We start from the raw sequence: 22,081 nt of genomic DNA on the forward strand, positions 1-22,081 counted from the left end.
AAGGACAGTCCATATTAGGTAAGTAAGGTGGAGGTAAAGTTGTGTGTACAGTAGGACAGTCCATATTAGGTAAATAAGGTGGAGGTAAAGTTGTGTGTACAGTAGGACAGTCCATATTAGGTAAGTAAGGTGGAGGTAAAGTTGTGTGTACAGTAGGACAGTCCATATTAGGTAAGTAAGGTGGAGGTAAAGTTGTGTGTACAGTAGGACAGTCCATATTAGGTAAATAAGGTGGAGGTAAAGTTGTGTGTACAGTAGGACAGTCCATATTAGGTAAGTAAGGTGGAGGTAAAGTTGTGTGTACAGTAGGACAGTCCATATTAGGTAAGTAAGGTGGAGGTAAAGTTGTGTGTACAGTAGGACAGTCCATATTAGGTAAGTAAGGTGGAGGTAAAGTTGTGTGTACAGTAGGACAGTCCATATTAGGTAAGTAAGGTGGAGGTAAAGTTGTGTGTACAGTAGGACAGTCCATATTAGGTAAGTAAGGTGGAGGTAAAGTTGTGTGTACAGTAGGACAGTCCATATTAGGTAAGTAAGGTGGAGGTAAAGTTGTGTGTACAGTAGGACAGTCCATATTAGGTAAATAAGGTGGAGGTAAAGTTGTGTGTACAGTAGGACAGTCCATATTAGGTAAGTAAGGTGGAGGTAAAGTTGTGTGTACAGTAGGACAGTCCATATTAGGTAAGTAAGGTGGAGGTAAAGTTGTGTGTACAGTAGGACAGTCCATATTAGGTAAGTAAGGTGGAGGTAAAGTTGTGTGTACAGTAGGACAGTCCATATTAGGTGAAGTAAGGTGGAGGTAAAGTTGTGTGTACAGTAGGACAGTCCATATTAGGTAAGTAAGGTGGAGGTAAAGTTGTGTGTACAGTAGGACAGTCCATATTAGGTAAGTAAGGTGGAGGTAAAGTTGTGTGTACAGTAGGACAGTCCATATTAGGTAAGTAAGGTGGAGGTAAAGTTGTGTGTACAGTAGGACAGTCCATATTAGGTAAGTAAGGTGGAGGTAAAGTTGTGTGTACAGTAGGACAGTCCATATTAGGTAAATAAGGTGGAGGTAAAGTTGTGTGTACAGTAGGACAGTCCATATTAGGTAAGTAAGGTGGAGGTAAAGTTGTGTGTACAGTAGGACAGTCCATATTAGGTAAGTAAGGTGGAGGTAAAGTTGTGTGTACAGTAGGACAGTCCATATTAGGTAAGTAAGGTGGAGGTAAAGTTGTGTGTACAGTAGGACAGTCCATATTAGGTAAGTAAGGTGGAGGTAAAGTTGTGTGTACAGTAGGACAGTCCATATTAGGTGAAGTAAGGTGGAGGTAAAGTTGTGTGTACAGTAGGACAGTCCATATTAGGTGAAGTAAGGTGGAGGTAAAGTTGTGTGTACAGTAGGACAGTCCATATTAGGTAAGTAAGGTGGAGGTAAAGTTGTGTGTACAGTAGGACAGTCCATATTAGGTAAGTAAGGTGGAGGTAAAGTTGTGTGTACAGTAGGACAGTCCATATTAGGTAAGTAAGGTGGAGGTAAAGTTGTGTGTACAGTAGGACAGTCCATATAAGTAGAAGTCCATATTAGGTAAGTAAGTGGAGGTAAAGTTGTGTGTACAGTAGGACAGTCCATATTAGGTAAGGTAAGTGTGTGGAGGGTAAAGTTGTGTGTACAGTAGGACAGTCCATATTAGGTAAGTAAGGTGGAGGTAAAGTTGTGTGTACAGAGGACAGTCCATATTAGGTAAGTAAGGTGGAGGTAAAGTTGTGTGTACAGTAGGACAGTCCATATTAGGTAAGTAAGGTGGAGGTAAAGTTGTGTGTACAGTAGGACAGTCCATATTAGGTAAGTAAGGTGGAGGTAAAGTTGTGTGTACAGAAGGACAGTCCATATTAGGTAAGTAAGGTGGAGGTAAAGTTGTGTGTACAGTAGGACAGTCCATATTAGGTAAGTAAGGTGGAGGTAAAGTTGTGTGTACAGTAGGACAGTCCATATTAGGTAAGTAAGGTGGAGGTAAAGTTGTGTGTACAGTAGGACAGTCCATATTAGGTAAGTAAGGTGGAGGTAAAGTTGTGTGTACAGTAGGACAGTCCATATTAGGTAAGTAAGGTGGAGGTAAAGTTGTGTGTACAGTAGGACAGTCCATATTAGGTAAGTAAGGTGGAGGTAAAGTTGTGTGTACAGTAGGACAGTCCATATTAGGTAAGTAAGGTGGAGGTAAAGTTGTGTGTACAGTAGGACAGTCCATATTAGGTAAGTAAGGTGGAGGTAAAGTTGTGTGTACAGTAGGACAGTCCATATTAGGTAAGTAAGGTGGAGGTAAAGTTGTGTGTACAGTAGGACAGTCCATATTAGGTAATAAGGAGTGGTAAAGCCTAGTAAGGTGGAGTAAAGTTGTGTGTACAGTAGGACAGTCCATATTAGGTAAGTAAGGTGGAGGTAAAGTTGTGTGTACAGTAGGACAGTCCATATTAGGTAAGTAAGGTGGAGGTAAAGTTGTGTGTACAGTAGGACAGTCCATATTAGGTAAGTAAGGTGGAGGTAAAGTTGTGTGTACAGTAGGACAGTCCATATTAGGTAAGTAAGGTGGAGGTAAAGTTGTGTGTACAGTAGGACAGTCCATATTAGGTAAGTAAGGTGGAGGTAAAGTTGTGTGTACAGTAGGACAGTCCATATTAGGTTAAGTAAGGTGGAGGTAAAGTTGTGTGTACAGTAGGACAGTCCATATTAGGTAAGTAAGGTGGAGGTAAAGTTGTGTGTACAGTAGGACAGTCCATATTAGGTAAGTAAGGTGGAGGTAAAGTTGTGTGTACAGTAGGACAGTCCATATTAGGTAAGTAAGGTGGAGGTAAAGTTGTGTGTACAGTAGGACAGTCCATATTAGGTAAATAAGGTGGAGGTAAAGTTGTGTGTACAGTAGGACAGTCCATATTAGGTAAGTAAGGTGGAGGTAAAGTTGTGTGTACAGTAGGACAGTCCATATTAGGTAAGTAAGGTGGAGGTAAAGTTGTGTGTACAGTAGGACAGTCCATATTAGGTAATAAGGTGGAGGTAAAGTTGTGTGTACAGTAGGACAGTCCATATTAGGTAAGTAAGGTGGAGGTAAAGTTGTGTGTACAGTAGGACAGTCCATATTAGGTAAGTAAGGTGGAGGTAAAGTTGTGTGTACAGTAGGACAGTCCATATTAGGTAAGTAAGGTGGAGGTAAAGTTGTGTGTACAGTAGGACAGTCCATATTAGGTAAGTAAGGTGGAGGTAAAGTTGTGTGTACAGTAGGACAGTCCATATTAGGTAAGTAAGGTGGAGGTAAAGTTGTGTGTACAGTAGGACAGTCCATATTAGGTAAGTAAGGTGGAGGTAAAGTTGTGTGTACAGTAGGACAGTCCATATTAGGTAAGTAAGGTGGAGGTAAAGTTGTGTGTACAGTAGGACAGTCCATATTAGGTAAGTAAGGTGGAGGTAAAGTTGTGTGTACAGTAGGACAGTCCATATTAGGTAAGTAAGGTGGAGGTAAAGTTGTGTGTACAGTAGGACAGTCCATATTAGGTAAGTAAGGTGGAGGTAAAGTTGTGTGTACAGTAGGACAGTCCATATTAGGTAAGTAAGGTGGAGGTAAAGTTGTGTGTACAGTAGGACAGTCCATATTAGGTAAGTAAGGTGGAGGTAAAGTTGTGTGTACAGTAGGACAGTCCATATTAGGTAAGTAAGGTGGAGGTAAAGTTGTGTGTACAGTAGGACAGTCCATATTAGGTAAGTAAGGTGGAGGTAAAGTTGTGTGTACAGTAGGACAGTCCATATTAGGTAAGTAAGGTGGAGGTAAAGTTGTGTGTACAGTAGGACAGTCCATATTAGGTAAGTAAGGTGGAGGTAAAGTTGTGTGTACAGTAGGACAGTCCATATTAGGTAAATAAGGTGGAGGTAAAGTTGTGTGTACAGTAGGACAGTCCATATTAGGTAAATAAGGTGGAGGTAAAGTTGTGTGTACAGTAGGACAGTCCATATTAGGTAAGTAAGGTGGAGGTAAAGTTGTGTGTACAGTAGGACAGTCCATATTAGGTAAAGTAAGGTGGAGGTAAAGTTGTGTGTACAGTAGGACAGTCCATATTAGGTAAATAAGGTGGAGGTAAAGTTGTGTGTACAGTAGGACAGTCCATATTAGGTAAATAAGGTGGAGGTAAAGTTGTGTGTACAGTAGGACAGTCCATATTAGGTAAGTAAGGTGGAGGTAAAGTTGTGTGTAACAGTAGGACAGTCCATATTAGGTAAATAAGGTGGAGGTAAAGTTGTGTGTACAGTAGGACAGTCCATATTAGGTAAGTAAGGTGGAGGTAAAGTTGTGTGTACAGTAGGACAGTCCATATTAGGTAAGGTGGAGGTAAAGTTGTGTGTACAGTAGGACAGTCCATATTAGGTAAGTAAGGTGTAAAGTGTGTACAGTAGGACAGTCCATATTAGGTAAATAAGGTGGAGGTAAAGTTGTGTGTACAGTAGGACAGTCCATATTAGGTAAGTAAGGTGGAGGTAAAGTTGTGTGTACAGAAGGACAGTCCATATTAGGTAAGTAAGGTGGAGGTAAAGTTGTGTGTACAGTAGGACAGTCCATATTAGGTAAGTAAGGTGGAGGTAAAGTTGTGTGTACAGTAGGACAGTCCATATTAGGTAAGTAAGGTGGAGGTAAAGTTTGTGTGTACAGTAGGACAGTCCATATTAGGTAAGTAAGGTGGAGGTAAAGTTGTGTGTACAGTAGGACAGTCCATATTAGTAAGGTGGAGGTAATGGTAAGTGGCATATTGTGTAGTAAGGTGGAGGTTAAGTTGTGTGTACAGTAGGACAGTCCATATTAGGTAAGTAAGGTGGAGGTAAAGTTGTGTGTACAGTAGGACAGTCCATATTAGGTAAGTAAGGTGGAGGTAAAGTATTAAGTAGAGGCCAAAAAACATCAACATATACAATCTTGTGATCAAAATTTTCTGTAAAAGCACAATGGAGATAATATAAAAGAAAACGGAAATAAAGAATTCAAATGTATTGCCCCATTTAGTAAAGAACAATTAAGGTATGCTTTACAAACAAAGATGATATATATAATGACACTGTTATATACATTTTGAAACAAGGACTTTTTTAATAGAAATAAAACCTATTCTTGAAATGGAGATTTTCCATGCATTTATTCTACATCTAAAACGAGAAATAACTACATATTAGACAAACTGTATCTATGGAAAGCAGAAAAACATATATCTATCAAAATCAACTTAGTCAGAATAAGAATTGCTTTACTAGTTTTATTATTTATGGCAGGTTTAAGCACTGCATAAGGACACAACACACGAACTGATTGGCTGATTTACTGTCGTGAGATTTTAAAAGAGAATCTATAAATCTCCAACATACTCTTTATCACATAGAAGCTTGACAGAATACCTAACAACTGCCTTTGCTTACAAGAGCTACAATGATCTAGTTCTCATTAAGGCTCAAGTAATTTCTCTTCTAATTACCTATCTAAAGATAATTAAGTTTTAATTTTTCTCTTAGTATAGTAATATGAGGCTAGACACTTCTTTCCTTGGTGCAGTGGGGCAATTGTGTTTTATGCTATGTTTTTAATGAGCTTTCCTCCTATCAATTAAAGCTAAAAACCTTCTCCTAACAAACAGATCTAGGCATATATATCCATTAAAACGGCCAGCCTAATCAGAAACTCTCTTAGAGGTCTGCTTATGTACCACATAGTTATCAAACTACTACATGTCCCTAATTAAGAATAGCTTTAAATACCGCTTTTAGAACACTACAAATCTTTCAGTAGTTACACATTTTCTCTATTTGTCTTAATTACGCTCATAAACTAAATTTACACACTGGAATTCAACAAGGCAAATTAATGGATACATTTTCAGGTCAGTTACCTTTAGAGACAGCTTGGTATATATATAAAAGGAAGAAAATTACATAACTGTGGTCACATTTACGTGTTTGACTCAATAAGCCCCATTGCAAGGCCAGGATGTTTACAAAATTAAAAACAAAACAAGAGGCCCATGGGCCTAAACGGTCACCTGAGTTAGAATATATAATGAAACAAATAAAGAAAAACATAAAGACATATAAACACTATATGCTGGGAATTGAAGTTGGTCAGTGATTTATAAATTTGACTTTTTAGACTATGAAGAGTAATTGCTTTCATCAAACCTGTGAACTCGAGGTATTTTTTGAAATTTTAATCATTTTTACCCTGTTTGGTCCGGCCCCTCTGGTCCCCCAGGGGGTCATCGAGGACAGATATGGATGTTAAAATGCTATATCTTAGGCTAATAATTCTAATCAAGTTTGACTAATTTCCTACGAAAATTGGGCAAATAATGTTCACAAAAATGTTTTTCCTATATAAACTAAAGTAAACTTGACCCCTCCCCGTGAGACCCCAAGGTTATATAATTCACAATTTTTATAACACACCTTAAGACCTTTCCATCTATAATAATTTGATTCTACTATATCCAGAATTTTAGAAGATTTTTGAAGTTTTAGCCTATTTGACACTTTTTTTGCCCCGCTCCTCTGCCCCCAGGGAGTCGGCCAGGACCAATGTGGATATGATATTAAAATGCTATCTCAGGCCAATAATTCTAACCAAGTTTGACTCATTTCCTATGAAAATTGAGCAAAAAATGCTCATTAATGTGTTTTTCTTATATAAACTATTGTAAACTTGACCCACTCCCCAAGGGGAAACGTGAGACCCCAGTGTCATATAATTTACAATTTTTATAAACAAACTTTAAGACCTTTTCATCTATAAAGTGTATTTGAATCTACCATTTCCAGAATTTTAAAAGAATATTTTTGAAGTTTTAGCCTATTTGACCTTTTTTGGCCCCGCCCCTCTGCCCCCCAGTGGGTTGGCCTGGACCAATATGGATATGATATTAAAATGCTATCTCAGGCCAATAATTCTAACCAAGTTTGACTTGTTTCCAATGAAAATTGAGCAAAAAATGCTCATAAATGTGTTTTCCCTATATAAACTATGGTAAACTTGACCCCCTCCACAGGGGGAAACGTGAGACCCCAGGGTCATATAATTCACAATTTTTGTAAAGGACCTTAATACCTTTTTATTTATGAAAAATATTTGATTCTACCATTTCCAGAATTTCAGAAGAATATTTTTGAAGTTTTAGCCTATTTGACCCTTTTTTAGCCCCACCCTTCTAACCCCAGGGGGTCGGCCAGGACCAATGTGGATATGATATTAAAATGCTATCTCAGGCTAATAATTCTAATCAAGTTTGACTCGTTTCCAATAAAAATTGAGCAAAACATGCTCATAAATGTGTTTTCCCTATATAAACTATAGTAAACTTGACCCCCTCCCCAGGGGAAAACGTGAAACACAGGGGTCATATAATTCACAATTTTTGTAAAGGACCTTAATACCTTTTTATTTATGAAAAATATTTGATTCTACCATTTCCAGAATTTCAGAAGAAGATTTTTGAAGTTTTAGCCTATTTGACCCCTTTTGACCCCGCCCCTAAGGCCCCTGGGGGTCAGTCATAGAAAATTTGTTAATAGGATTAAATGGCCATCTTATACTGATAATTCTGTCAACATTTGACTCATTTCCTATTACAAATGACCAAATAATGTGCAAAAATGTGTTTTCCCTATATAAACTATAGTAAACTTAACCCCCTCCCCAGGGGCAAACTAGAGACCCCAGGGTCATATAATTCACAATTTTTGTAAAGGACCTTAAGACCTTTCTATCTATGAACAGTATTTGATTCTACCACATCTGTGAGTAGAGAAGAAGATTTTTACAATTTTACTCAATTTTACCCCTTTTGGCCCCTCCCAGAGCCACCTGGGGGGTGGGGACCATATAATTCACAATTTTGATTGGCCTTATGCCTTAGAAGGTTTGTGCAAAATTTCATTGAAATTGCTTCAGCAGTTTTGGAGAAGAAGACGAAAATGTAAATTGTTTACGGACATACGACGCACGACGCATGACGCACGACGACGGACAAAAGGCGATTAGAATAGGTCACTTGAGACTTCGTCTCAGGTGACCTAAAAATGAAAAAGTGCTAATAACACAAAATTATTGCAAACATATACAGTTTTGTGTAGTTTTGGTCTTTGTTTATGCCTGGGAAATTGAAACCGAGGCTTCAAAAAGGGGGAGGGGCGCTTATAGGGACATGGGCTCTTATTGGGTCGAATATGATAACCAAAATGGAAATAGGTATTCAGTTTCATGAACATTCTTTTTTAAAGAATACTTTACCTTTAAATTCCTCATAGGAAAGCATTACTAATTTTAAGGAAGACTTCTTAACTTCAGATTTTTATTAGAAATTATGTAATGCTTTCTCATGGAGAATTTCAAGTGAAGGATTTCCTTAAAGTTAAGGAATGGTCATGGGCCCAGATACAAACAAGCATCTGGACATGTAACCTACTTAAAGCTTTAAAAAATCTTAATCCCAAACACGCAGACAATGTTTGAAAAATGTTAAGGCATAGTCTATTGGGACATGAACAACCAACAGAGGGCTGCATTTCTGTTCCAGACATCGTCATTCAAAAGGCAAATACATTATACAAACTTTGGCATCTGATGGGCAATACAATGCTGACTATGATACCACACATCCTCATCATCAAACTATCACATGAAGTTCTACAAGAACACTAAACTCTAGTTTGGAAAATCTACAAAATGAATTGAAATCTGACAATTACATATTACTAAAACTTGTTGGATACATGCATGTACTACATTGGTAATAGTCATAGAGTCTTAATCTTGTCAGACAATTATCAGTGTCATCTATTTGACTATATTACTACAATAGAATATTGGAATGTATTAAGGAGATTACATACAAGTTCTGTTTGTCTGTATGGCTACATTTGTCTATTTATCTGTATGCTTACATTTGTCTGTTTATCTGTATGCTTACATTTGTCTGTTTATCTGTATGGCTACATTTGTCTGTTTATCTGTATGGCTACATTTGTCTGTTTATCTGTATGGCTACATTTGTCTGTTTATCTGTATGGCTACTACATTTGTCTGTTTATCTGTATGGCTACATTTGTCTGTTTATCTGTATGGCTACATTTGTCTGTTTATCTGTATGGCTACATTTGTCTGTGTATCTATATGTCTACATTTGTCTGTTTATCTGTATGGCTACATTTGTCTGTTTATCTGTATGGATACATTTGTCTGTGTATCTATATGTCTACATTTGTCTGTTTATCTGTATGGCTACATTTGTCTGTTTATCTGTATGGCTACATTTGTCTGTGTATCTATATGTCTACATTTGTCTGTTTATCTGTATGGCTACATTTGTCTGTTTATCTGTATGGCTACATTTGTCTGTTTATCTGTATGGCTACATTTGTCTGTTTATCTGTATGGCTACATTTGTCTGTTTATCTGTATGGCTACATTTGTCTGTTTATCTGTATGGCTACATTTGTCTGTTTATCTGTATGGCTACATTTGTCTGTTTATCTGTATGGCTACATTTGTCTGTTTATCTGTATGGCTACATTTGTCTGTTTATCTGTATGGCTAAATTTGTCTGTTTATCTGTATGGCTACATTTGTCTGTTTATCTGTATGGCTACTACATTTGTCTGTTTATCTGTATGGCTACTACATTTGTCTGTTTATCTGTATGGCTACTACATTTGTCTGTTTATCTGTATGGCTACATTTGTCTGTTTATCTGTATGGCTACATTTGTCTGTTTATCTGTATGGCTACATTTGTCTGTTTATCTGTATGGCTACATTTGTCTGTGTATCTGTATGGCTACATTTGTCTGTTTATCTGTATGGCTACATTTGTCTGTTTATCTGTATGGCTAAATTTGTCTGTTTATCTGTATGGCTACATTTGTCTGTTTATCTGTATGGCTACATTTGTCTGTTTATCTGTATGTCTACATTTGTCTGTTTATCTGTATGTCTACATTTGTCTGTTTATCTGTATGTCTACATTTGTCTATTTATCTGAATGCTTACATTTGTCTGTTTATCTGTATGGCTACATTTGTCTGTTTATCTGTATGGCTACATTTGTCTGTTTATCTATATGGCTACATTTGTCTGTTTATCTGTATGGCTACTACATTTGTCTGTTTATCTGTATGGCTACTACATTTGTCTGTTTATCTGAATGCTTACATTTGTCTGTTTATCTGTATGGCTACATTTGTCTGTTTATCTGTATGGCTACATTTGTCTGTTTATCTGTATGGCTACATTTGTCTGTTTATCTGTATGGCTACTACATTTGTCTGTTTATCTGTATGGCTACTACATTTGTCTGTTTATCTGTATGGCTACATTTGTCTGTTATCTTTGGCTACTGTATGGCTACATTTGTCTGTTATCTGTATGGCTACATTTGTCTGTTTATCTGTATGGCTACATTTGTCTGTTTATCTGTATGGCTACATTTGTCTGTTTATCTGTATGGCTACATTTGTCTGTTTATCTGTATGGCTACTACATTTGTCTGTTTATCTGTATGGCTACTACAATTTGTCTGTTTATCTGTATGGCTACATTTGTCTGTTTATCTGTATGGCTACATTTGTCTGTTTATCTGTATGGCTACATTTGTCTGTTTATCTGTATGGCTACATTTGTCTGTTTATCTGTATGGCTACATTTGTCTGTTTATCTGTATGGCTACATTTGTCTGTTTATCTGTATGGCTACATTTGTCTGATTATCTGTATGGCTACATTTGTCTGTTTATCTGTATGGCTACATTTGTCTGTTTATCTGTATGGCTACATTTGTCTGTTTATCTGTATGGCTACATTTGTCTGTTTATCTGTATGGCTACATTTGTCTGTTTATCTGTATGGCTACATTTGTCTGTGTATCTATTTGGCTACATTTGTTACTAAAGGATTACTAAAGTTCTGCATTAAGGTGAGAATATAGCGAGCAAAATATTGTATGGTATCTTGTAAGTACATTTAATTGTAAAGCAAAAGAAAACCAGATCTGGTGAATTACTGTGTAAATGTTATAACTTGATGAAGGAGTAATAGTGAGGGCAATGTCATGATGAAAATAGGAATGTGATAAGGTCAAGGTCATTGTAGGGATAAAGTTATTGGTGAAAGTCAATGTTCTATTGCTGGTAATTAAAGGTTACTAACAGCAAATTGTCACTATAAAGACTAGGTTGTGGTGAGGTTGAGTCAAGGAAAAGGGTACTAATAGGAAAATGATTTATGAGGACACTGTATTGGGAAAAAGTCACCTTAATATATATTTCTGGTGAGTTCAAGGTCATGTAACAGAAAATAGTCATATTTTAGGAAAAAAAATACTGAAATGTAAAGCTTTAGATTGGGGCAAAAGCTTGATCACTAAGAGGCAAAGGTCATTTACTCTGAAGTTGACCTTGGCAACGTTTGACACCCGTGTTAACTCTGAAGTTGACCTTGGCAATGTTTGACACCTGTGTTGACTCTGAAGTTGATCTTGGCAATGTTTGACACCTGTGTTGACTTTGAAGTTGACCTTACCAATGTTTGGCACCTGTGTTGACTTTGAAGTTGATCTTGCCAATGTTTGACACCAGTGTTGACTCTGAAGTTGACCTTGGCAATGTTTGACACCTGTGTTGACTCTGAAGTTGACCTTACCAATGTTTGACACTTGTGTTGAGTCTGCAGTTGACCTCTGTAGGGTAGAGTTTCATGAACCAGTTTTTGAATCAGAAGATTTTCGCTTGAACAAGTATTTGATAGTGTCTGTTATTAAATTGGGATAAATATGTTGGGATCTTACCATCAATCCATTCCGTATTCAGACCTAAACAAACAAATAAAAGAACAAATTACATTAAAATTGAAACTGTTGCACGTATATCACATTCAGGATGTTCACTTTTTTTTTCACAGTACAAATATTTTATTCCCCCAGCTGTATATGATGTGTATATACATTTGTGGCATAGCAACAAATGTATATACACATCAGTAATTTGGTGAGAGCTGCCAGGGTTGGGGTGCCCTGGGGTCAACTCCCCGAACAATAATGTCCTTGCACAGGAGGGCTCTCGCACAGCATGCATCAATTTAAACAATAATTTTTTTTTTAGAGCCATTACAATTAAAGGGAAAAAAAAAGAAAAAACTTTTTAAGAAAATTACTTGTGTATTTAATTCTGTTCACATTAAGATTTGGAATTTAATTGTTTTGGTTTAATGTTTGTAGTGGAGTGAATAAAATATTTGTATATACAAACAAAAACTAGCACAAAAAGACACACACAGTCACACATATATATAAAGAATTATAGACAATACACAAACAAGACAAAAAAAATTCAAATCATACATATTTAAGTACTACAACATAAAAACATCATACAAACATCGATTGGCATATTTCAAGAACTATTCAAAAATATATTTCCAATTGATCCATATTTGATCAAATTTCTCAATACATCCATTTTTAATTGATAGCTTTTTTTCAACATCATATTTTGTTAACAAAAACTCACTCAAACCTTGCATATTTATGTTTTGTTTTTTTCTTGATACAGAAAAAATATAAAACTTCATATAAAGAATAATAAAATTGAGAGGTAATGAAAAATTTTCAGTCTCACCAAACAGTATTGTTTCTAATTTAAATTCTACCACATTATTAGTTTTTTCATATATTTTTCTTTTCATATCTTGCCATATTTCAAAAGATTTTTGACAATACCAAAAAACATGTTTTATGGTTTCAACTTCTGTATTACAGATATTACATATATTATTTCCAGAAATATTCATAATTTTAAAGTAATTATTCAAAGGGAGTATACAGTGTTGTAGTCTATACTGGAACCATTGTATTGATGTATCCTTGGTAATTAGAAAAGGTATCTTATATTTGCTTGTCCAGTGTATGTTTCTAAAGACAGCTTGTTGCTTCCATTTCTGCTCTGATGTTATCAAACCTTTATTTTTTTTCAATTAAACAAAAATACATGTCTTTACATCCCTTAATACTTTTAAATAAAAAATGAATATGGCTAGGTATGAATGGTCTATCTAGTTTATTTAACATAATAAGGTTTAAATTTAGATTCTTACATATTTTCTTGATACAACTGCATATACTTCGATAAAGCAACAAATTTTCTGATTCTATACCGAATCTTTGTTTGAAATCATTAAAAGAAAGAAAATTATTCTCTTGGTCTAATAAATCACAAACATTTCGAACACCCTTATCAAACCATTTTTTGTTAAAAAAGGATTTATTATCAATGCAAAAAAAAAGGGTTGTACCATAAAGGAAGTCTTAAAAATTCTGAAGAAGTTCTCACCTGTACTTCTTCAGATACCCTAACCCATGCCTGGAAAACATGCATCCAAAATGTATTATTTGTTTTAAGGTTTTTGATAAAATCAGTTCCTAAATCTGATACATTTGATATTGGGAAGTGTTGCACTTCAAAAATATTAATCCAGCATTTTCTATTACTTTTAAGAAGCCTTCGCATCCATGTAGATTTCAAACTAGATATGAATTCAGAAATATCAACCATTTTAAGACCACCATTTTCATAATTTGATATTAATGTTTTTCTTTTGATTTTATCAACTGGTGATTGCCAAATGAAATTAAAGAATAAAGTATTCAAATGTTGAATGAAAGTGTTTCCAGGAGTGGGAATGGATATAAACAAATGATTGAATTTAGGTATAATAATTGATTTCAAAACTACAATTCTTCCAATAGGAGTAAAGAGTCTTCTTGACCAATGCCCAAGGATATTTCTTATATTAGTTTGCATTTTCGTGTAATTTATACCAGTCATTTCATCTAAATTAACTGAAAAATCAATACCAAGCAAATTAAATTTTGTTTCACCCCATTTAAGTTTCCATCTATGATGGTATGTTCACTTGAGATAAAAAAAAATCAAAGATAAAAATGCTTACATATCCAGAGATGACAAACCTTTCCAAAGTTGCATTAGCCATCTATGTTTTAAGGTCACTGCAGATTTTAAGTCAAATGTCTCCCACACTTAGAGGTCAACAAATATATAAGGTTAAAGATCACCCATTACTAAGGTCAAAGTTTACACCTTTACAGAAGTCACTATATCAGGTATAAGGTCACCCTTCTCTAACATATTAAATACCAAAGAGGTCAAAAGTCATCAGGATTCAACCACTATTTATGGACAAAAGTCATCAGGATTCAACCACTATTTATGGACAAAAGTCATCAGGATTCAACCACTATTTATGGACAAAAGTCATCAGGATTCCACCACTATTTATGGACAAAAGTCATCAGGATTCAACCACTATTTATGGACAAATGTCATCAGGATTCAACCACTATTTATAGACAAATGTCATCCACCCTAAAAGATCATGCATCAGAATTGATAGAAATATTCCTTTGTTGTCATGGTAAAGTGTGAGCCCTGTTTTCAAAGCTCACTATTTGTGTTGTAAATCAAAATTACAATTATATTTCACTATCATTAACTTCTTTTCATGTGAGATTCAGCTTCACAAATGAATACATTGTACATGTTTACCTTATTTAAGTTGATTGGTATACAATTTTCAAATTTGTCAAAGTTCATCTTCATGTTTTTACGTATAGTATACATTGTATTGTACAGCCTTTTATCTGAAGCCTGGTCTGTTTTTTATAGTGTTTGTCATGACCTAATTAATATCAAAATCATCACAAAATGGGACAAAATGTCAAGGCCAAGTTTTTAGGATAACCACATCATCTTGTGTAGCTATTATACTTATTAAGTTCCTGAGTAGGAGCTGAAATAATTCACAGTTGATCGCTGAAAAAAAAGCAAAATAAGAGTGGTCGTAGATAGTAATTACTGAGAAGCTACAGGCATGTATCTCCACTAGCAGGCTGTAACACACATTTTATCTTTAAAGAGACGAAAAAAGTAATTAACACGACAATTTTCCATCAACAGCACACAGCAATTGTATTAAATTTAATATATATGATTGTTTCCGATGGTGGTAGACATTTACAAAAGGTACATGCTTGGAATCTATTGTACCTCAGCTATAGTTCAAGGCTTCTCAAATAGGTATAGCGCTTAAAACTGCTTCGTTTCACAGCAATAAAATCAAATTAAGACTATAAGCTTGCAAATTAAATCTTTAGCAATCTCGTCAGTAGCAGGCATTCAGTGCGTTCCATTGACAGACATGGGAAGCTCACCAAAAACATGCATCAGCTAGATTTCCAGGATAATGTTCTCTACAACAGAGCAAACTATTCTCCTTCATTTATCAAATAGGTATTTTCTTGATATAAATTAACAAAGACTTTAGTAATATAGGCACAAAATAAAACTTCAACAACTGAAGAAGAGACCTATAAAGCCTGTATAGCGGACCTAGCCCCAATTTCTCATAACAAACTGACTTTAGTCAAAACTTTTCACATAAGTAACACAGGGAGAAAAAAATTAGTTTTGACTGCAGTCTGCAATTATTTTTTTGAGGAATTGGCGTCCGGTTATTTCAGCAAATATGACAAATTTTGATCATTGGCAGGGGGATATAAACAATAAAGATTAAAAGCAGGAACAGCTAAGCTATAGAAATATGAAGTGGTAACCTTAAAATGATAGAACATACAAGCATGTAGAATTAAAGTGTTGGAAGAAGGATATGGTCACTGTTGATCCACATGTAGGATTCAAAGGTCGGTAGGAGGAGGAATGGTCACTGTTGATCCACATGTAGGATTCAAGTGTTGGAAGGAGGAGGAATGATCACTGTTGATCCACATGTAGAATTCAAGTGTTGGATGAAGGAGGAATGGTCACTGTTGATCCAGCTATCACAATGCAGGACTCTTGTCCTGTGGTAGAAATGTGCTACAGGTGAAATATCATGTGACAACTCTGTTTAATATGTCATTACAGAAGATTTTAACTGATCGTCAAAACTTGTAAGGTGACAGGGTCCTTTCTTTTAGATACTGTGGTTACCCGATACTGCAGAGCAGCACTCAGATTTTGAATTTTGATTTCAATGCATTCTGGCCAATATTGAATTAAAATATTGTATCAACAATATTTTTCGGTACAAGCTCATCAAAGGACCAATTTTTGAGAATACAAATAAAGTTGTATTTTACATTTTTACATCTGATGTACTTTTTCAAAAAATTGGATTTTAATGTGGAATAACCTTTCCAAAATTCACAAATCACGCAAAGATGCAACTTTGAAAAAACTTATCTACTGCAATTATCAAACTACCTTTTTACAAATAAGATCATTTATATGTTGGATATGCAGCTTACATATTCAGAAATATATTCTGTTATTTGTTTTTCATTTTGAAAATATAGTTGCTTTGGTTTGAACCAGGTCAATTTGCACCAATTGCCTCTTTTAAAACAGTCATATTGATAATGAGGTAATGATGACTAATTACTGAAAAGACATACCCAATGCAATGAGCCAATGTGAAGACAAACACAAGGCAATAAAACAATGGGGAGAGACAAGGCAGTGAGCCAATTGAAAGACAGACACAAGACAAAAAACTAACGGGAAGACAGATACAAGGCAGTGAGCCAATGGGAAGACAGACACAAGGCAGTGAGCCAATGAGAAGACAGACACAAGGCAATAAAACAATGGGGAGAGACAAGGCAGTGAGCCAATTGAAAGACAGACACAAGACAAAAAACTAATGGGAAGACAGATACAAGGCAGTGAGCCAATGGGAAGACAGACACAAGGCAGTGAGCCAATGAGAAGACAGACACAAGGCAGTGAGCCAATGAGAAGACAGACACAAGGCGGTGAGTCAATGGGAAGATAGACACACGGCAATAAGCCAATGGGAAGACAGGCACAAGGCAAAAAACTAATGGGAAGACAGACACAAGGCAGTGAGCCAATGGGAGGACAGACAAAAGGCAATGAGCCAATGGGAAGACAGACAGAAGGCAATGAGCCAATGGGAATATAGACACACGGCAATAAGCCAATGGGAAGACAGGCACAAGGCAATAACCAAATGGGAAGACAGAAAAAAGGCAATAACCCAATGGGAAGAAAGGCACAAGGCAATAACCCAATGGGAAGAAAGGCACAAGGCAATAACCCAATGGGAAGAAAGGCACAGGGCAATAACCAAATGGGAAGACAGACAAAAGGCAAAAACCCAAGGGGAAGGCAGACACAAGACAATAACCCAATGGGATGATAGACACAAGGCAATGAGCCAATGAGAAGATGGCACAAGGCAAAAACCCAATGGGAAGACAGACAAAAGGCAATAACCCAATGGGAAGAACGGAACAAGGCAATAACCCAATGGGAAGAAAGGCACAGGGCAATAACCAAATGGGAAGACAGATACAAGACAATAACCCGATGGGAATACAGACAAAAGGCAATGAGCCAATGAGAAGACAGACAAAAGGTAGTGAGCCAATGGGAAAGCAGACAAAAGGCAATGAGCCGATGGGAAGATAAACAAATGGCAATGAGCCAATGGGAAGACAGGCACAAGGCAAAAAACTAATGGGAAGACAGACACAAGGCAGTGAGCCAATGGGAGGACAGACAAAAGGCAATGAGCCAATGGGAAGACAGACAGAAGGCAATGAGCCAATGGGAAGACAGACAGAAGGCAATAACCCAATGGGAAGACAGGCACAAGGCAATAACCCAATGGGAAGAAAGGCACAAGGCAATAACCCAATGGGAAGAAAGGCACAAGGCAATAACCCAATGGGAAGAAAGGCACAGGGCAATAACCAAATGGGAAGACAGACAAAAGGCAAAAACCCAAGGGGAAGGCAGACACAAGACAATAACCCAATGGGATGATAGACACAAGGCAATGAGCCAATGAGAAGATGGCACAAGGCAAAAACCCAATGGGAAGACAGACAAAAGGCAATAACCCAATGGGAAGAACGGAACAAGGCAATAACCCAATGGGAAGAAAGGCACAGGGCAATAACCAAATGGGAAGTCAGATACAAGACAATAACCCGATGGGAATACAGACAAAAGGCAATGAGCCAATGAGAAGACAGACAAAAGGTAGTGAGCCAATGGGAAAGCAGACAAAAGGCAATGAGCCGATGGGAAGATAAACAAATGGCAATGAGCCAATGGGAAGACAGGCACAAGGCAAAAAACTAATGGGAAGACAGACACAAGGCAGTGAGCCAATGGGAGGACAGACAAAAGGCAATGAGCCAATGGGAAGACAGACAGAAGGCAATGAGCCAATGGGAATATAGACACACGGCAATAAGCCAATGGGAAGACAGGCACAAGGCAATGAGCCAATGGGAAGACAGACAGAAGGCAATGAGCCAATGGGAAGACAGACAGAAGGCAATGAGCCAATGGGAATATAGACACACGGCAATAAGCCAATGGGAAGACAGGCACAAGGCAATAACCAAATGGGAAGAAAGGCACAAGGCAATAACCCAATGGGAAGAAAGGCACAGGGCAATAACCAAATGGGAAGACAGACAAAAGGCAAAAACCCAAGGGGAAGGCAGACACAAGACAATAACCCAATGGGATGATAGACACAAGGCAATGAGCCAATGAGAAGATGGCACAAGGCAAAAACCCAATGGGAAGACAGACAAAAGGCAATAACCCAATGGGAAGAAAGGAACAAGGCAATAACCCAATGGGAAGAAAGGCACAGGGCAATAACCAAATGGGAAGACAGATACAAGACAATAACCCGATGGGAATACAGACAAAAGGCAATGAGCCAATGAGAAGACAGACAAAAGGCAGTGAGCCAATGGGAAAGCAGGCACAAGGCAATGAGCCAATGGGAAGATAGACACAAAGCAGACACAAGGCAATAAACCAATGGGAAGATAGACACAAGGCAAAAACCCAATGGGAAGACAGACAAAAGGCAATGAGCCAATGGGAAGAGAGGCACAAGGCAATAACCCAATGGGAAGACAGACAAAAGGCAATAACCCTATGGGTAGAAAGGCACAAGACAATGACCCAATGGGAAGAAAGGCACAAGGCAATAACCAAATGGGACTACAGACAAAAGGCAATGAGCCAATGAGAAGACAGACACAAGACAATAAACCAATGGGTAGATAGACACAAGACAATGAGCCAATGGGAAGAATGACAAAAAACAATGAGCCAATAGGAAGTTAAGTAACACAAAGTAATGAACCAATGAAAACACATTTATTACACAAAGGAACCAATGGGAAACCACTAACATAAAATCAGTTGATAGCCAACATAGGAGCCAGATTGAGAAAACAGACACAAGGCAAGTAATCTAAAGGAATATCGTAAAAATATGTGGGATCCAACGGAAAGACACATCCAACGAATGAGGAAGAAAGGATGAAACAGAAGGTGAGGACAACCATCTACCATCACTGGGTCAATACCACACACAAGTTGTCCCTTCACCATGAGGAGGGGGGACATGTGTGTTGTCTTTTGATAAGTGGGACACAATAACAATGACCTATATAGGTCCTGGAAAAGAGGCTTGTTTTCCAATAGGCCTATTACTGATATCTGTAAGGTTCTAGTGTTTAAGGGTGTAAATCATTGAGGTTATAATCTTATATTCAAAATAAAGCTATCCCTCTTTCTTAACAAATATTCTATGTTTTCATAGACAAAGTCAATGCATAGTTTCTATCTAATTATACAAAGAAACAAAGCCTTCCCAATTTTTAAAAGCTTAGTAATAATATCTAATTCTCTATTTCATATTATTTTTTTTCTCAATAAATTAAGAAACAAAAGAGAAGGAGATTCTGTTTTATCTTCTATGCAGATTTGGTGGATATTTTTTATTATTTTATTTTCCTTATTTTCATTTGAAGACCATGATGCTGTGACTACCTATCAATTTCACTAGATATAAGACTGTTTAATGACGTTCACACTGTCCTAATATTTGGCTAACAACAATAATGTACATGTATATCATAAGTCACCAGTGCAAAAAGGAATGTTCAGCAGGATGGAACAGGCTAATTTACAATAATATAAAAGAAGCAAGCAGGAATTTCAGATTTGACATTCATGGATGCTTATTATACCTTTCATTTAGAAATGACAAAGAATACCTTTGTGAGCAAAGTGAACTGCCACATTCTAAATTCTCACAAGAAGGCTTGAAATGAAGCCTAATTGTATTATGGCATCTGTTTTTTCTGAAGTGTTTTTAGTATGAAATCACTGGTATGATGCCCTTGTGAAAGGCTTCATGACAGTTGATTAAATCTGTTAATAAGCCCCACTTGAAATTTTGCTGTATGACCTTGGATGAATTTTTTGTCGATTTCACAAGGGACATGTTTTGATGTGGTAAATGACAGAAAAATGATGCAGCCGTCATTTCCTGATAAGTGCGGAGTGATAGACAGCATTGATTAAGGGGAACAATCTCTCGCCAGGCCATAATGATGGACAGGGAGAAAAGAACTCACAGATAAATGGTCCGGCTAGCACATCTCTAAAATACAATTCAGCGACTCCCATCAGAGAGCCTGCCTGCAATTTCCTTTTAATTAGGCTAAGTAAGGTTGGAGAAAGGTCCTTCTAGTTATCACATTAATTAGTGGCCACCAGTAACCTACCCTTGTAAAGACCTGTCAATTAATACAGTAGCGATGCATTGATTTCTCAGGCTCTGTTATTGAAAATTTTACCCCAATTAGCTTCAGCTTGATGTGATGGTGTGTCGGAATGGAATGGAGAGAAAGCTTGCTCAGAGAGCTACCATAATTTGGTACTATTATCATCAGGCGGTAATGCCTAGGTCAGCAGGATAACAAACATAGATTCTTCTGCTGGGTCCCCTAGCGGTGGGGAGTCCCTGGTCAATCTCCAGTCCAATGTCCGACAAGTTTCCCCAACATTGTCCTCCTGTCATCAGAGCTGGTGTTAATAGCCTTTCACAGGAACAGATTAACATCCTATCACTTTATGTGAATAGTATCTCATAAATCTTACTTGGAATCAGTTACAGAAAATTCATACTATATCAATATTTTACATCATTAAAATTTTTGATTTCTCAATGTTCAATGCAAGAATTCAGCCAATTATATAGATAGTCAAATCTACCTTAGGGCCTATAAAGACTCCCTGCTTAAATAGTCTTTTTTAGGGTTCCTGATGGTCAATGTGAACAAAATGTGACCTGTGTATAAAGACCACTTGGGTGATACAATGATATATTGACAAATGATGGCTAATGAACCAATTAATATGATTACAATCTGCTAAATTTCCCAGACAACTTCCATTGGTTACACCAATCTCTGAGTCCCATGGTCTGAGGACAGTGGGAGACTGGTGACTACAGGTAGCCTGGGTTGGTAACAAGTTGTACTGGACAGCGGGAGACTGGTGACTATAGGTAGCGAGTCCCATGGTCTGAGGACAGCGGGAGACTGGTGACTATAGGTAGCCTGGGTTGGTAACAAGTTGTACAGGACAGCGGGAGACTGGTGACTATAGGTAGCGAGTCCCATGGTCTGAGGACAGCAGGAGACTGGTGACTATAGGTAGCCTGGGTTGGTAACAAGTTGTACAGGACAGCGGGAGACTGGTGACTATAGGTAGCGAGTCCCATGGTCTGAGGACAGCGGGAGACTGGTGACTATAGGTAGCCTGGGTTGGTAATAAGTTGTACTGGACAGCGGGAGACTGGTGACTATAGGTAGCGAGTCCCATGGTCTAAGGACAGCGGGAGACTGGTGACTATAGGTAGCCTGGGTTGGTAACAAGTTGTACAGGACAGCGGGAGACTGGTGACTATAGGTAGCCTGGGTTGGTAACAAGTTGTACTGGACAGCGGGAGACTGGTGACTATAGGTAGCCTGGGTTGGTAACAAGTTGTACTGGACAGCGGGAGACTGGTGACTATAGGTAGCCTGGGTTGGTAATAAGTTGTACTGGACAGCGGGAGACTGGTGACTATAGGTAGCGAGTCCCATGGTCTGAGGACAGCGGGAGACTGG

General features: G+C 37.4%; 1 protein-coding gene across 2 annotated transcripts in view; it reads right to left on the bottom strand.

Moving 5' to 3' along the window:
- Positions 1-10,876: 10,876 nt before the first annotated feature.
- The window catches only part of LOC138316209 (uncharacterized), a 216,571-nt gene continuing 205,366 nt past the window's right edge, over positions 10,877-22,081 (bottom strand). For both annotated transcript variants that reach the window (XM_069257795.1, XM_069257796.1), the window contains one exon: positions 10,877-11,857. The gene's annotated coding sequence lies outside the window, so the exon portion shown is untranslated. The remainder of the gene's footprint in view (positions 11,858-22,081) is intronic.

The sequence above is a fragment of the Argopecten irradians genome, chromosome 2 (genome assembly GCF_041381155.1).
Source record: "Argopecten irradians isolate NY chromosome 2, Ai_NY, whole genome shotgun sequence".
In the NCBI taxonomy this organism is placed as follows: Eukaryota; Metazoa; Mollusca; class Bivalvia; order Pectinida; family Pectinidae; genus Argopecten; species Argopecten irradians.